We start from the raw sequence: 16238 nt of genomic DNA, 5'->3' as shown, positions 1-16238 counted from the left end.
CTCCATGCTTCACGGTTGGGATGGTGTTCTTGGGTTGTACTCATCCTTCTTCTTCCTCCAAACACGGCGAGTGGAGTTTAGACCAAAAAACTCAATTTTTGTCTCATCAGACCACATGACCTTCCTCCATTCCTCCTCTGGATAATCCAGATGGTCATTGGCAAACTTCAGACAGTCCTGGACATGCGCTGGCTTGAGCAGAGGGACCTTGCGTGCACTGCAGGATTTTAATCCATGACGGCGTAGTGTGTTACTATTGGTTTTCTTTGAGACTGTGGTCCCAGCTCTCTTCAGGTCATTGACCAGGTCCTGCCGTGTAGTTCTGGGCTGATCCCTCACCTTCCTCATGATCATTGATGCCCCACGAGGTGAGATCTTGCATGGAGCCCCAGACCGAGGGTGATTGACCGTCATCTTGAACTTCTTCCATTTTCTAATAATTGCGCCAACAGTTGTTCCCTTCTCACCAAGCCTCTTGCCTATTGTCCTGTAGCCCATCCCAGCCTTGTGCAGGTCTACAATTTGATCCCTGATGTCCTTACACAGCTCTCTGGTCTTGGCCATTGTGGAGAGGTTGGAGTCTGTTTGATTGAGTGTGTGGGACAGGTGTCTTTTATACAGGTAACGAGTTCAAACAGGTGCAGTTAATACAGTGTGAGTGAGAACAGGAGGCTTCTTAAAGAAAAACGAACAGGTCTGTGAGAGCCGGAATTCTTACTGGTTGGTAGGTGATCAAATACTTATGTCATGCAATAAAATGCAAATTAATTACTTAAAAATCATACAATGTGATTTTCTGATTTTTGTTTTAGATTCCGTCTCTCACAGTTGAAGTGTACCTATGATAAAAATTACAGACCTCTACATGCTTTGTAAGTAGGAAAACCTGCAAAATCGGCAGTGTATCAAATACTTGTTCTCCCCACTGTATATGAGATGAGTAAAGCAAAAATATGTAAACAATATTAAAGTGACTAGTGTTCCATTATTAAAGTGGCCAGTGATTTCAAGTCTACGTGTATAGGGCAGCAGCCACAAGGTTGCAGGGTTATATAACCGGGTGGAAGCTGCCTAGTGATGGCTATTTAACAGTCTTTTTTATTTATTTTATTTATTTAACCTTTATTTAACCAGGTAGGCAAATTGAGAACACGTTCTCATTTACAATTGCGACCTGGCCAAGATAAAGCAAAGCAGTTCGACACATACAACAACACATAGTTACACATGGAGTAAAAACAAACATATAGTCAATAATACAGTGAAAAAAATAAGTCTATATACAATGTGAGCAAGTGAGGTGAGATAAGGGAGGTGAAGGCAAACAAATATATGTATAAATAAATAAAAATATAAAAAGGCCATGGAGGCGAAGTGAATACAACACAGCAAGTAAAATAAAATATAAAAACACTGGAATGGTTGGTTTGCAGTGGAAGAAAGCGCAAAGTAGAGACAGAAATAATGGGTGCAAAAGGAGGCAAAATAAAATAAATAAATACAGTAGGTAAAGAGGTAGTTGTTTGGGCTAAATTATAGATGGGCTATGTACAGGTGCAGTAATCTATGAGCTGCTCTGACAGCTGGTGCTTAAAGCTAGTGAGGGAGATAAGTGTTTTCCAGTTTCAGAGATTTTTGTAGTTCGTTCCAGTCATTGGCAGCAGAGAACTGGAAGGAGAGGCGTCCAAAGGAAGAATTGGTTTTGGGGGTGACTAGAGAGATATACCTGCTGGAGCGCGTGCTACAGGTAGGTGCTGCTATGGTGACCAGCGAGCTGAGATAAGGGGGGACTTTACCTAGCAGGTCTTGTAGATGACCTGGAACCAGTGGGTTTGGCGACAAGTATGAAGCGAGGGCCAGCCAACGAGAGTGTACAGGTCGCAGTGGTGGGTAGTATATGGGGCTTTGGTGACAAAACGGATGGCACTGTGATAGACTGCATCCAATTTATTGAGTAGGGTTTTGGAGGCTATTTTGAAATGACATCACCGAAGTCGAGGATTGGTAGGATGGTCAGTTTTACAAGGGTATGTTTGGCAGCATGAGTAAAGGATGCTTGTTGCGGAATAGGAAGCCAATTCTAGATTTGACTTTGGATTGGAGATGTTTGATGTGAGTCTGGAAGAGAGTTTACAGTCTAACCAGACACCTAGGTATTTGTAGTTGTCCACATATTCTAAGTCAGAGCCGTCCAGAGTGGTGATGTTGGACAGGCGGGCAGGTGCAGGCAGCGATCGGTTGAAGAGCATGCATTTAGTTTTACTTGTATTTAAGAGCAATTGGAGGCCACGGAAGGAGAGTTGTATGGCATTGAAGCTCGCCTGGAGGGTTGTTAACACAGTGTCAAAAGAAGGGCCAGAAGTATACAGAATAGTGTCGTCTGCGTAGAGGTGGATCAGAGAATCACCAGCAGCAAGAGCGACATCATTGATGTATACAGAGAAGAGAGTCGGTCCAAGAATTGAACCCTGTGGCACCCCCATAGAGACTGCCAGACAACAGACCCTCCGATTTGACACACTGAACTCGATCAGAGAAGTAGTTGGTGAACCAGGCGAGGCAATCATTAGAGAAACCAAGGCTGTCGAGTCTGCCGATGAGGATGTGGTGATTGACAGAGTCAAAAGCCTTGGCCAGGTCAATGAATACGGCTGCCACAGTTTTGTTTCCTATCGATGGCGGTTAAGATATCGTTTATGACCTTGAGCGTGGCTGAGGTGCACCCATGACCAGCTCTGAAACCAGATTGCATAGCGGAGAAGGTATGGTGGGATTCGAAATGGTCGGTAATCTGTTTGTTGACTTGGCTTTCGAAGACCTTAGAAAGGCAGGGTAGGATAGATATAGTCTGTAGCTGTTAGGGTCAAGAGTGTCCCCCCTTTGAAGAGGGGGATAACCGCAGCTGCTTTTCCAATCTTTGGGAATCTCAGACGACACGAAAGAGAGGTTGAAGAGGCTAGTAATAGGGTGGCCACAAATTTCAGCAGATAGTTTAGAAGAAAGGGTCCAGATTATCTAGCCCGGCTGATTTGTAAGCGGTCCAGATTTTGCAGCTCTTTAGAACATCAGCTGACTGTATTTGCGGAGAAAGAGAAATGGGGAAGGCTTGGCGAGTAGCAGAGGGGAGGGCAGTGCTGTTTGTCCGGGTAGGGTAGCCAGGTGCGAAAGCATGGCCAGCCGTAGAAAAATGCTTATTGAAATTTCAATTATAGTGGATTTGTCGGTGGTGACAGTCTTTCCTATCTTCAGAGCGGTTGGAAGCTGGGGGGAGGTGTTTCTTATTCTCCATGGACTTTACGGTGTCCCAGAACTTTTTTGAATTGTGTTGCAGGAAGCAAATTTCTGCTTGAAAAAGCTAGCCTTGGCGTTCTAACTGCCTGTGTATATTGTTTCTGCTTCCCTGAAAAGTTGCATATCACGGGGTGTTCGATGCTAATGCAGAACGCCATAGGATGTTTTTCTGTTGGTTAAGGGCAGTCAGTCAGGAGAGAACCAAGGGCTATATCTGTTCCTGGTTCTAAATTTCTGAATGGGCATGCTTATTCAAGATGGTGAGGAGGCATTTAAAAAAAATGTCCAGGCATCTCTACTGACGGGATGAGATCAATATCCTTCCAGGATACCCCGGCCAGGTCGATTAGAAAGCCTGCTCGCTGAAGTGTTCAGGGAGCGTTTGACAGTGATGAGTGAAGGTCGTTTGGACCGCTGACCATTACGGATGCAGGCAATGAGGCAGTGATCGCTGAGATCTTGGTTGAAAACAGCAGAGGTTGTATTTGGAGGGCAAGTTTGTAGGATGATATCTATGAGGGTACCCGTGTTTACGGAATTGGGTGTACCTGGTAGGTTCATTGATAATTTGTGTGAGATTGAGGGCATCAAGCTTAGATTGTAGGGTGGCTGGGTGCTGTTGAGCATGTTCAAATTTAGGTCGCCTAGCAGCACGAGCTCTGAAGATAGATGGGGGCAATCAGTTCACATATAGTGTCCAGAGCACAGCTGGGGGCAGAGGGTGTCTATAGCAGGCGGCAACCGGTGAGAGACTGGTTTTTAGAGAGGTGGATTTTTAAAAATCTTCTCTTCTTTTCATGGAGGTGGAAACATCATTCTTTGGGGATGCTTTTCTGCAAAGGGGACAGGACGACTGCACCGTATTGAGGGGAGGATGGATGGGGCCATGTATCGCGAGATCTTGGCCAACAACCTCCTTCCCTAAGTAAGAGCATTGAAGATGGGTCATGGCTGGGTCTTCCAGCATGACAACGACCCGAAACACACAGCCAGGGCAACTAAGGAGTGGCTCCGTAAGAAGCATCTCAAGGTCCCGGAGTGGCCTAGCCAGTCTCCAGACCTGAACCCAATAGAAAATCTTTGGAGGGAGCTGAAAGTCCGTATTGCCCAGCRACAGCCCCGAAACCTGAAGGATCTGGAGAAGGTCTGTATGAAGGAGGAGTGGGCCAAAATCCCTGCTGCAGTGTGTACAAACCTGGTCAAGAACTACAGGAAACGTATGATCTCTGTAATTGCAAACAAAGGTTTCTGTACMAAATATTAAGTTCTGCTTTTCTGATGTATCAAATACTTATGTCATGCAATAAAATGCTAATTAATTACTTAAAAATAATACAATGTGATTTTCTGGATTTTTGTTTTAGATTCCGTCTCTCACAGTTGAAGTGTACCTATGATAAAAATTACAGACCTCTATATGCTTTGTAAGTAGGAAACCCTGCAAAATCGGCAGTGTATCAAATACTTGTTCTCCCCACTGTATATATACTGCATTCTATTCTGCTGATTTTTAGTCCATACCACTTCAACATTGGTCATCCTATTATTTCTATATTCCTTAATTCCATTCTTTTACTTTTAGGTTTGTGTGTATTGTGTGCATTGTTGTGAATTGTTAGATATTACTTAATTGTACAAGCATTTCGCTACACTCGCAATAACTTAAGGTAAACATGTGTATGTGACCAATAACACTTGATTTGGTTTGATTAAAGTATGGGTCGCAACAGACATGTTAATAGTGGGTCGTGACGTGTCAGAGTAAATGTATAATTATTTCATTTATTACCGGAATTGATTTGGCCAAGTGCAACTGCGCTCTCTGTTCAGTGCGCTCTCTGCTTAGCAGCGGTCTCTGCTCAGTTTGGCAAGTGCGAGAGTGGGAGAGGAATATGCCTGTGTGCTTCGCGATTTACCCGATTTTTTTCCTGCAGTTTTCTTGATCACTCGGGGACCCACACGCTGCACCGCTGTCGTTCAGCAGCAGATGATGCGCTGCCAGCCACTGACTTGTAATTACCATTCGTCATCACTCACCTCTGTCATCAAATGGACTCATGCTAGCCACTGACTGAGTTCTGACTGGCTCAATCGTCATGAAACGCAAATACAGTGATGAGTTTCTCTCTCTTTCATACAAACTTTGAACAATAACGAGGAGCGCCCACAATGTGGTTTGTACAAGGAAGTGCATAATATTGAGTCTCTCAAAATAAAAAAATGTATATAACGACACCTCCTGACCAAACACACACCATGATGGTAAACCCAGGGAGTTTGTTCAGAACAAGTCAGAGTGCTTCAGGAATCAGTGCTTCGACAGTGGAAAAGTAAGTCAGCTAGCAAGGCATTGTTGTCATTTTTTAACAAAGATTAAAAGCCGAAATAAGGGAGTACTATCTCTCAGTGGTAGAAGTGAGTTTCTCTTTCAAACAATCCCATGGCCTTGTACACAGCTAATAGCTAACGTTAGCCAAAGCAAGCTAGCTAGCTACTTTTGTGCAATCCTAAATAACAGTATAGATGAAGATGAAATGAAATGATTGTTGAAAACAAGTCTAGGTTGGAACTGTTGCTGTTAAAATACAATTAATAATTTGTATTCTGAACTGGAATAAACTGATTGAAGCCAGATGCTTTTTGAGGCAAACACACAGTTCTGGGTTGCTCATCTACAGCAGGAAGCGGTCTCCTGCCTGACTGAGAAAGCAGTAGATGTTCTGGTCCAGTTTGGCACCACATACCTATGCGAGTCAGGGTTCTCAACTCTGACAAACTAAAAAAACAAGTACAAAAACAGTCTCAATGCTGAGCATGACCTCAGTGTTACACTGTCAAAAACTGAGCCCAGAATAGACATGCTTGTTCAAAACTTCAACCAGCCACACATCTCTCATTACGACTGTGTGTGTGTTTTCTGTTATACATTTGTGTGATGTGACTAAATCAGGTTATTCCAGTTCAGAATGAAAATTATTTCTTGTATTTTAACAGCAACAGTTCCAACCTAGACAGATATGTAAGAGTGTTTTAATGGGGTAAAATAAACATGAATAGATATGTATATGGGTATTTCATTGAATTGTTATTTATTTTTGTCTATATTACATTTGTTTCAGGCATACGGGCAGTGAAATGTACCGATATTTACATATAGTTGCATATTTTCCTAAGCTTGGGTCCCAGGAACACAAAGAATTTCATATTTGGGTCCCAGGCTGAAAAAGTTTAAGAACCCCTTCCCTATGTAGTGCACTACTTTTGACCGGGCCCAGTATCTATGTCAAAAGTAGTGCACTATGGAGGGAAAATGCCATTTTGGACCAATCTGAGAATTGGTCTTTCTATTTCTTTGCCTGTGTTTTTAAACACCCCTATTGCAGAGAGAGAGGAGGAGAGAAACAGTGGGAAGGGGGACTGACTGTGGAAATGAAATGAGATAAAATTAAGAGAGGTGGAAAGAGAGAAAGAGAGAGATAGAAAGAAGGTTGAGAAAAGAATGGGTATGTGAGAGAACACATTTAGAAAGGAAAGGCAGGGAAGAAAGGTACGGGAGAGAGAGGGAGAATAGAGGCCAAGGGAGAAGGGAGAGAGGATTGGCGGGGGAAAGGGTGGAGAGAGAGAGGAAAGAGTGGGAAGAAAGGTGAGGGCAGAGGGAGAGAGGGGAAATAGAGGCCAATGAAGAGGGAGAGAACGAGACCAGAGAGAGAACGAGACCAGAGAGAGAATGGGCCAGGGAGAGAATGGGCCAGGGAGAGAATGAGCCAGGGAGTGAAAGGGCCAGAGAGAGAGGCACGGGAGAGAAGGGGTCAGGGAGCGAAGGGGCCAGAGCGAGAATTGGCCAGGGAGGCCATATTTTACTAGTGACTATGGGCGTGTGGTCCAGCAGGGGTTAGTTTATTTGAGTTTTTGCTTTTATGAGGGGCTGGCTTACCCTACCTAACAAAATAAATCCCAGCCTGCAGGTTCAGACCAACCTTCTCTATTCTGCCCACGGCTACAGCTCAGACAGCTGCACACGCACACTGCTGCTCCATAAAGGACTGGATCAGTCCCCTATAAAACCACTCACACACTGTCTGGCACACATGCACACACACACACACACACACACAGGACAAGCAGTCTGTATTCTCACACCCACACACAGATGATTTGTGCATTCACTCCCCGCTGTGTACACATGCATGCGGGTAGTGAACTATCCCGGATGGGCCATAAAACCACGTGTACTGTATGAAGAGGATTAGCTATCTTCACTAGCATTAACCAATACTCTCATCTACCGTGTGTGTCCTACCACAGCTGGCTGATGCTGTCAGAGGATGAGGGCATTGTCTTCAGGCGTGAAACTTGACTTTCTCTCCCCATAAAAAAAAAAGAGGAGGCAGTGAGATCATTATACGAAGGAAAAAAGGGAAGCAGCAGAGAAGATAGGAGAGAAGGGGAGAGAAGACAGACATTTTAACTGTTGTCCTGACCTACAGTCACTTGTTTACTACAGTTTGAATCGATCTTTTTGATCCCTCCCCTCCAGCCTCTGATCAGCAATTGGTTGGACTGATGTGCCACTCAATTAATTCAACGTTCTCCATTTTAAAAAGGTATTATGCTCTTCTTGTATTAAAGTTCCACTCATCGAAACTGAGCAAAAATATAAACGCAACATGCAAAAATGTCAAAGACTTTACTGAGTTACAGTTCATATAAGGAAATCAGTCAATTTATATTCATTAATTAGGCCCTAATCTATGGATTTCACATAAGTGGGAATACAGATATGTTGGTCACAGATACCTTAAAAACGAAGGTAGGGGCGTGGATCATAAAACCAGTCAGTACCAGGTGTGACCACCATTTGCATCAGCCAGCGCAACACACCTCCTTCGCATTGATCAGGCTGTTGATTGTGGCCTGTGGAATGTTGTCCCACTGTACTGCAATGGCTGTGCGAATTTGTTGGATACTGGCAGGAATTGGAAAACGCTGTCGTACACGTCGGTCCAGAACTTCCCAAACATGCTCAATTGGGGACATGTCTGGTGAGTATGCAGACCCTGGAAAAACTGGGAATTTTTTAGCTTACAAGGAATTGTATACAGATCATTGCGACATGGGGCTGTGCATTATCATGCTGAAACATGAGGTGATGGCAGCAGATGAATGGCATGTCGATGGGCATCAGGATATCAGCACGGTATCTCTGTGCATTCAATTGCCATCAATAAAATGCAATTGTATTCGTTGTCCGATCTTATGCCTGCCCATACCATAACCCCACCGCCGCCATGGGGGCAATCTGTTCACAACATTGACATCAGCAAACCGCTCATCCACACGATGCCATACACGCTGTCTACCATTTGCCCAGTACAGTTGAAACTGGGATTAATCCGTGAAGAGCAGACTTCTCCAGCGTGCCAGTGGCCATCGAACGTGAGCATTTCCCACTGAAGTCGGTTACGACACCGAACTGCAGTCAGGTCAAGACCCTGGTAAGGATGACGAGCTGGCAGATGAGCTTCCCTGAGACGGTTTAAATTATTTGGTTCTGCAAACCTACGGTTTCATCAGCTGTCCGGGTGGCTGGTCTCAGATGATCCCGCAGGTGAAGAAAATGACATTGGTAGAGAAATTAACATTAAATTCTCTGGCAACAGCTCTGGTGGACATTCCTGCAGTCAGAATGCCAATTGCACGCTCCCTCAATACTTGAGACATCTGTGGTATTGTGTTGTGTGACAAAACCGCACATTGTAGAGTTGCCTTTTATTGCCCCCACAAGTTGCACCTGTGTAATGATCATGCTGTTTAATCAGCTTCTTCATATGCCAAACATGTCAGGTGGATGGATTATCTTGGCAAAAGAGAAATGCTTACTAACAGGGATGTAAACACATTTTTTGGCCCAATATTTGAGAGAAATACGTTTTTTGTGCTCATGGAACATTTCTGGGATCTTTTATTTCAACTCATGAAACATGGGACCAACACTTAACATGTTGTCTTTATATATTTGTCTCAGTATATATGCGTTTCCCATGGTGATGCTTATTTAAAAGACAGGTTATACTAAACTAGCATATGGCATAAAAAATAAATGGTCATACCATGGATCATTGAGCTATTGGATTTAGAATTTTAGAAACAAATATATACAAAATGTGTCCTTTACTACTATAGTCCATAGAAACGCATTGAAAACACATTCATAAATGGCAAAACGGACAGTCAAAACTAAATAATAAGGAATAAGGTTTTGAAGTGTCTGTCCTATATCCCGATATAAGAATATTTTTTGTTTTTTGGACTCAATTTTTTGTTGACACAAAACTACCCCCATACTTCCAATAATTGTTTTAACCGGTATCTGGTTCCCTTCGGATGAGTCCCTTGACACTTGTGGAGAACACCACCATGTTTGTGAGAATCTCCCCTTTCCATAGAGGCGCTACAGACGTTTTCATGAGAAAACCAATTTCTCCTGATCTGACAAACAGCGCTGTAGCTCTGCCACTTTCCCCCGCAGATGCGGAAGGCCGACATAGGCAGAGGAGGTGGATTGAGACGCAGCCCATGCAACAACAAAAAAAACAGATAGCCTCTGTACTCCCCCATACCCTGGGAGGGATGTTAGTAAGTTGTGGCTGTGGTGTTTCTGTGTCAGGAGTATCTGTGTTACTGGAGAGTTTAACATTTATGGTACGTTTATGGATACAAAATAATATAAGGTGACTGATGAAATACCAGATGAAAGAGAAAGGCATAATTGGATGTTGCACTATGTCTCTCTATAGATGGTCTTTCACCATAGGGGTTTCACTATGGTGTGTACAATACGATGAATATGCTTGACACCACCAAGCCAACCACCTTAGTAAGTCACCACTGTTAAAGTACAAGGTTTGACTATGATACCTGTTACTTTTAAAGCTGTTATTACTATTCTATTTTACATGAATATTGTTGTATATTATCTTAGACAGATTCTTAGACAGATTTTGTTGGGGATGTTTTTATTATGTTACTTAGATTGACTGGCGTGTGAGTCAATAGACTCTTAAGGATTTTAAATGGTAAATTAGTATCATTAGGCTGACAGTCATTCTAAATCTGAACCTGTGTTCTGAAGTCTAATTCCTCTCTCCAGTCCTCATACTCTTTCCACTGAGCAGAGCTGAAGGTTGGGTTGGAGCCTTTCATTGCCACTGTTGCCTTCAACCTGTTTCTTTAGGGATTAGGCCTAAAACGTTTGTTAAGTGGTCTGTGTCCACACAAATCAAATGACCTTTTCAGACCTAAGCCACATGTCACGACTGGCTCTGAATATGGATCAGTTTAATGCCTACATGGCCTTGCATCGTCTATCTCCACTGACTACCTCTGGCTGACTCTGCTCTGAACTTTGACCCTGTGATGCGTCATCATCGGCAGTGACCCCGGAGGCAGGGTTTGAGAACACAAAAGGGCGTAACCTGATTCTCTGACCCTAATGTTACCCCCCCCCCCCCCCCAAATCTGCTACTGTCAATGTGGCACATCAGGGCGTCTGTGGAAATTTTCCCTCCACTAAAACCTCCACCCTCCCTTCCACAGGCAAATACAGATGCCTTTCAACATAAACAGTGTATGAATCCACATAGAAAATAGCTTGTGGCCACCTTTCAATTGATCAACATTGAATGAATCCAAAGGACTCCATTGTTATTCAAAGTAGGCAGACATCTTTTACATCATGAATTTGTATTTCTCTTTTCAGTAACACAGCTGTGTCAGGCACTTCGCTCTTGACTCGGAACTTGAATGAGTCTTTGACATAGATGTTGTATAGATCAATCTTAAACACTCCTTAACGACGGAGGATAGTGCAGATACCAGTCCAAAAGAGTAGAAAAAGAGCACATCCACAGATGAGATGGACTCATGTTAATCAGTAGGATAGCGTTTACTGTAGTTCCCTTTTTAGAGTAATGATTTCAGCCCCAATTTGTAAGAGCATCCAAATTGAACAAATACACTAGTAAGTGATGAACAATCAATCTGATTCACAACAGCCCCAACGACACCAGAGTGACAAAAGTCAAGTAAGTTTAGTGTTCATGTCAGTTGTGCACTTAACTGATAAATAACTTGATTGACGCTGTTAGGTGCCTCCTAGGAAGAGGTGGGTGCACCCCAACGAAGTTGCCACACATAGGGAAAATCACGAAACACACGGAGGAGAAACCTCTACTCCTAATACAGTACCAACGGTACAACGACTTCGAGGGGAACAAAACCTGTGACGCGAACACGCACCCCAAACAGAGCAAACACAGCAAATAATCCCGCACAAAGACTAGCAGGCAGCGGAGGTTAATAAACCCACCGGAATGAACTAATAGGACACAGGTGTAAACAAAAACAGACGGACACAAACGAAAAGGAAAAATGGATCGGTGGCAGCTAGTAGGCCGGCGACGACGACCGCCGAGCGCCGCCCGAACAGGGAGAGGAGCCACCTTCGGTGGAAGTTGTGACAGACGCACAACAGCACCAGAGTAACACAAGTCAAGTCAGTCAGAGACTGAGTCCGTTGGCGACATTTGAATGACTGATAAACAATGTTATTTTTATATGTTTTTAGACAACATTATTGATACACTAAAAGCACCAGAGTAACACAAGTCAAGTCAGTCAGAGACTGAGTCCGTTGGCGACATTTGAATGACTGATAAACAATGTTATTTTTATATGTTTTTAGACAACATTATTGATACACTAAAAGCACCAGAGTGACACAAGTCAAGTCGATCAGAGACTTTTCCACGTGAGCGTCTCCATGGCAACATCAGTAGTCAGTCATCCAGAGCCAGTGGCCATGGCGAGGTGACCTTGGTTGTTATTTTCCATAGAGGTCAGCTACAAAGACCGTCAGGCATGCAGTCAGAGCACTGAAACATGCCTCCCTCTCTCTCTTTTTCTCAGTCTCCCAGTCTCTCACGCTCACTCGCTCACCCTCTTTCTCTCTTTCTCTCTCTGTATCTCTCTCTCTTTTCCAACCCCTTCTTTTTTGACATATTCTGTGTCTCGCTTCCCCTATCTCTGTCGCCCTCTCTGTTTCTCTTCTTACTTGTAAAATGTATGCCGTCTCTCTCTCTCATGTATGCCTCTCTCTAAAATGTATGCCGCCCCCCCCCCCCCCCCCCCCCCCCCCTGTTCTCTGAGGGTGAATGGGTTCACTGGGATGTGGTTACAAGGCTGTGTGAAACTCACATTGGTTAATAATCCCCAGCTGGACCTATCTTTGCTCAGATCTTTGAAAAAATAGAGGGGGGGGGGGCTATTTTAGTCTGTTTCCTAGCAGGATATCCTTTTGGACACCAAGTGTGTTTTGAAACCCTCTGCCACACCATTTAACCATGTCATGAAAGATACAACCGTGTTGGGTACAGAGAGTAAATACGCTACACATTATGACAATCGAAAATATATAAATCTATTTATTTTTTATGTACAACAGCAGTCACTGGAAACATTAGTGAAAACACAAACAGCAATACATCCATGGGATTCAGTTTGCTAATCAAATGCTGTAATAAATTTTTTTTGTAAAATTTGGAATGCACACCACCCCACCAGGACAACACGCATATCTCGTGTGTTACGAGACATGTTTTTTCCTAGTCACTGTGCTTCTGCCTCTGCATTGCTTGATCTTGGGGTTTAAGGCTGTGTATCTGTGAAGCACTTTGCGACCACCACTTCTGTAAAGGGGGCTTTATAAAATATATTTGATTGATTGATTGTGTTTTTGATACACAACCTCTACAGTTATCATCCTGTGACACGAGCTAGCCCAACATCCCAGTTATAAGCTACACCTCATATCATAATATAAATGATTATAACAGTAACATAATATTTTAATAACAAACAGGGGACGTCCTCAACATTAGATTAGAGATGAATTGCTTCTCAACCACCAGTAAAAAGCTTAAAGAGAACAAGCATTTCACATCATTGCACCATCATTTATGGCCGGCAATAACTAAAAACAAACACCGAAAGACAGAGTTCATAAACTCCCTGAACCTAAGTGAAATATCCAGACACCACATTAATAATGACATGAAAAGACAAATATCAAGACAATATTCGAACATACGAATAGCATCTGAATATACACCATATATACAAAAGTATGTGGACACCCGTTCAAATTAGTGGAGTTGGCTATTTCAGCCACACCCATTGCAGACAGGTGTATAAAATTGAACACACAGCCATGCAATCTCCATAGACAAACATTGAGCTCAGTGACTTTCAACGTGGCACTTTCATAGGGTGCCATCTTTCCAACAAGTCAGTTCATAAAATTTCTGCCCTGCTAGAGCTGCCCCGGTCAACTGTAAGTGCTGTTATTGTTAAGTGGTAACGTCTAGGAGCAACAACGGCACGGCCGTGAAGTGGTAGGCCACACAAGCTCAAAGACCAGGACCGCAGAGTGCTGAAGCACGTAGAGCGTAGAAATTATCTGTCCTCGGTTGCAACACTCATTACTGAGTTCCAAACTGCCTCTGGAAGCAATATCAGCACATTAACTGTTTGTCGGGAGCTTCATGAAATGGGTTTCCATGGCTGAGCAGCCGCACACAAGACCAAGATCACCATGCGCAATGCCAAGCGTCGGCTGGAGTGGTGTAAAGCTTGCCGTCATTGGACTCAAGAGCAGCGGAAATGCGTTGTCTGGAGTGATGAATCCCGCTTCACCATCTGGCAGTCCAACGGACGAATCTGGGTTTGGCGGATGCCGGGAGAATGCTACAAGCCCCAATGCATAGTGCATAACTGTAAAGTTTGGTTCAGAAGGAATAATGGTCTGGGGCTGTTTTTCACAGTTCGGGCTAGGCCCCTTAGTTCCAGTAAAGGGAAATCTTAACACCACAGCATACAATGACATTCTAGACGATTCTGTGTTTCCAACTTTGTGGCAACAGTTTGGGGAAGGCCCTTTCCTGTTTCAGCATGACAATGCCCCCATACTCAAAGCGAGGTCCATACAGAAATAGTTTGTCGAGATTGGTGTGGAAGAACTTGACTGGCCTACATAGAGCCCTGAGCTCAAACACCTTTGGGATGAATTGGAACGCCAACTGCTAGCCAGGCCTAATCGCCCAACCTCACTTATGCTCTTGTGGCTGAATGGAAGCAAGTCCCTGTAACAATGTTCCAACATCTAGTGGAAAGCCTTCCCAGAAGAGTGGAGGCTGTTATAGCAGCAAAGAGGGTACCAACTCCATATTAATGCTCATGATTTTGGAATGAGATGTTCAACGAGCAGGTGTCCACATACTTTTGGTCATGTAGTGTATCAATAAAAGATTTATCAACTGTAGAATGTTATTGATAACTTAAAGCCATCTAATTTAATTTCTTTGTGTATCTTTTGAAAACGGTTTATTGAAGACTACTCCAGTGTTCTCTCACTGGGCAGGGCAGGCAAATACACTGTCCAACCAAGCTCTTTCACTAAGGTTTCTACACTCTTCCCTGGAGTTCACTCAGTACACCGTGGAGTGACTGGAGAGACAGTGGTGTGTGTGTGTCTCTATTTCTGTAAGTGTGAGATGTCTGGATGTCTGAACACAAAAAGGCATGCCCTGGGAGAACACACACACACACCTTAACATACAAATGTCCATACACTGAACACTGGGAACACGTCACAATTGTACAAAATGTTCTAAACTTGTCTCAGAAAAATGAATATTCTGAATAAATTGATTAGTCTGTCTCCACTCCTCCTTCCCCACCCCCAAACACATTCACACAGAAACAAACCTGTGCGGTGTCTAATGCACTTCCTACCTTGTTGTTTGCAGGTCGTACATCTTTCAGTCCCTCTTTCTCTCTTTGTTCTTCAAAAGATGTCTATCTTCTCATGCTGGAAGTTCAAAACAAACTCTTCTCTATGCACTTCTTGTCTACGGTTGTTCTTTCAAACAAATCCAGTTCTGCCGCTCTCCTGCCAGGTCTATCTCTCAACCAGCTCCTGACAAAATAGTCACGATAAACAGAAAGTGAAAAAAAGAGAGAAAGCACAGAGAGAGCAGAGAGCACATAAAGGGCCTGTCCCTGCACACACGCTCTCTATAAGTCGTCAAAAAAACGGAGCGACCGACAGAGAGAGAAGCACTCTCCTAACAGAGGCACACTGCAATGAACATGGTTTATTTTCCACTGGCTCGCTCCCCTTGTGTGGGACTCCAACCCTGGCTGTTCTCCTTCCTCCGCCTCCTCCTCCTCTCTTATCCTCCCCCCTCCCATCCCAGCCGCTCCAGCTCCAAGCTGCAGCCACTGAGCATGCCGAGTCAGAGCATGTGTGTCCAGCATGTGTGTATATCTGCTCGTGAACAAATGTTTATGAGCATGTACTGTAAGTGCACACCGCACTGCACAGTATGCATACATGTGCATGTATTCATGGCCGCGGGAAGCAGGGTTGCTAAGGGTGCTGTAGTATCCCCTGAAAAATAATAATAAAAACAAAAAATGTTTAACAATTTTTTTTAAATAATTAACATTTTTCACAAAAGTAGTCCACTGGGCCTTTACTAGTCCTGTATTAGCGGACTGATATATCCATCTATAACCTTCCCCCAAACAAAAATCGCAGTACCCCCACCGACAAACAATTTCCCGCGGCAATGCATATATTATCTCAAGTGCACACGTATGTATTTTATATACACCTGAGTTCTTGTATTTGCTTTAGCATGAAATATGTGCAGTAGTCATATTCATAATATGCATTGCAGATGTGTGTACAATACGTTCTACGTTTTCTTTAGGGAGAATAAGGTCTGGGTCTGCATCCCAAAGGCACCTTTATTCCCTATTGTACTACTTTTGACCAGGGTCCACGGGGCTCTGATGAAAAGTAATGCACTATACAGGAAATGGGG

The 16238-nt window shown here is 43.6% G+C and overlaps 1 long non-coding RNA gene across 2 annotated transcripts in view; it reads right to left on the bottom strand.

Annotated features, from left to right (window-relative positions):
• LOC111950028 (uncharacterized) overlaps positions 1-15543 on the bottom strand; it is a 159330-nt gene extending 143787 nt beyond the window's left edge. For both annotated transcript variants that reach the window (XR_011474001.1, XR_002875448.1), the window contains exon 1: positions 15142-15543. This is a non-coding gene — a long non-coding RNA (uncharacterized lncRNA). The remainder of the gene's footprint in view (positions 1-15141) is intronic.
• Between the last annotated feature and the right edge of the window lie 695 nt (positions 15544-16238).

This window comes from Salvelinus sp. IW2-2015, linkage group LG23 (genome assembly GCF_002910315.2).
Source record: "Salvelinus sp. IW2-2015 linkage group LG23, ASM291031v2, whole genome shotgun sequence".
In the NCBI taxonomy this organism is placed as follows: domain Eukaryota; kingdom Metazoa; phylum Chordata; class Actinopteri; order Salmoniformes; family Salmonidae; genus Salvelinus; species Salvelinus sp. IW2-2015.
This window is presented reverse-complemented; position numbering and strand designations above follow the sequence as displayed.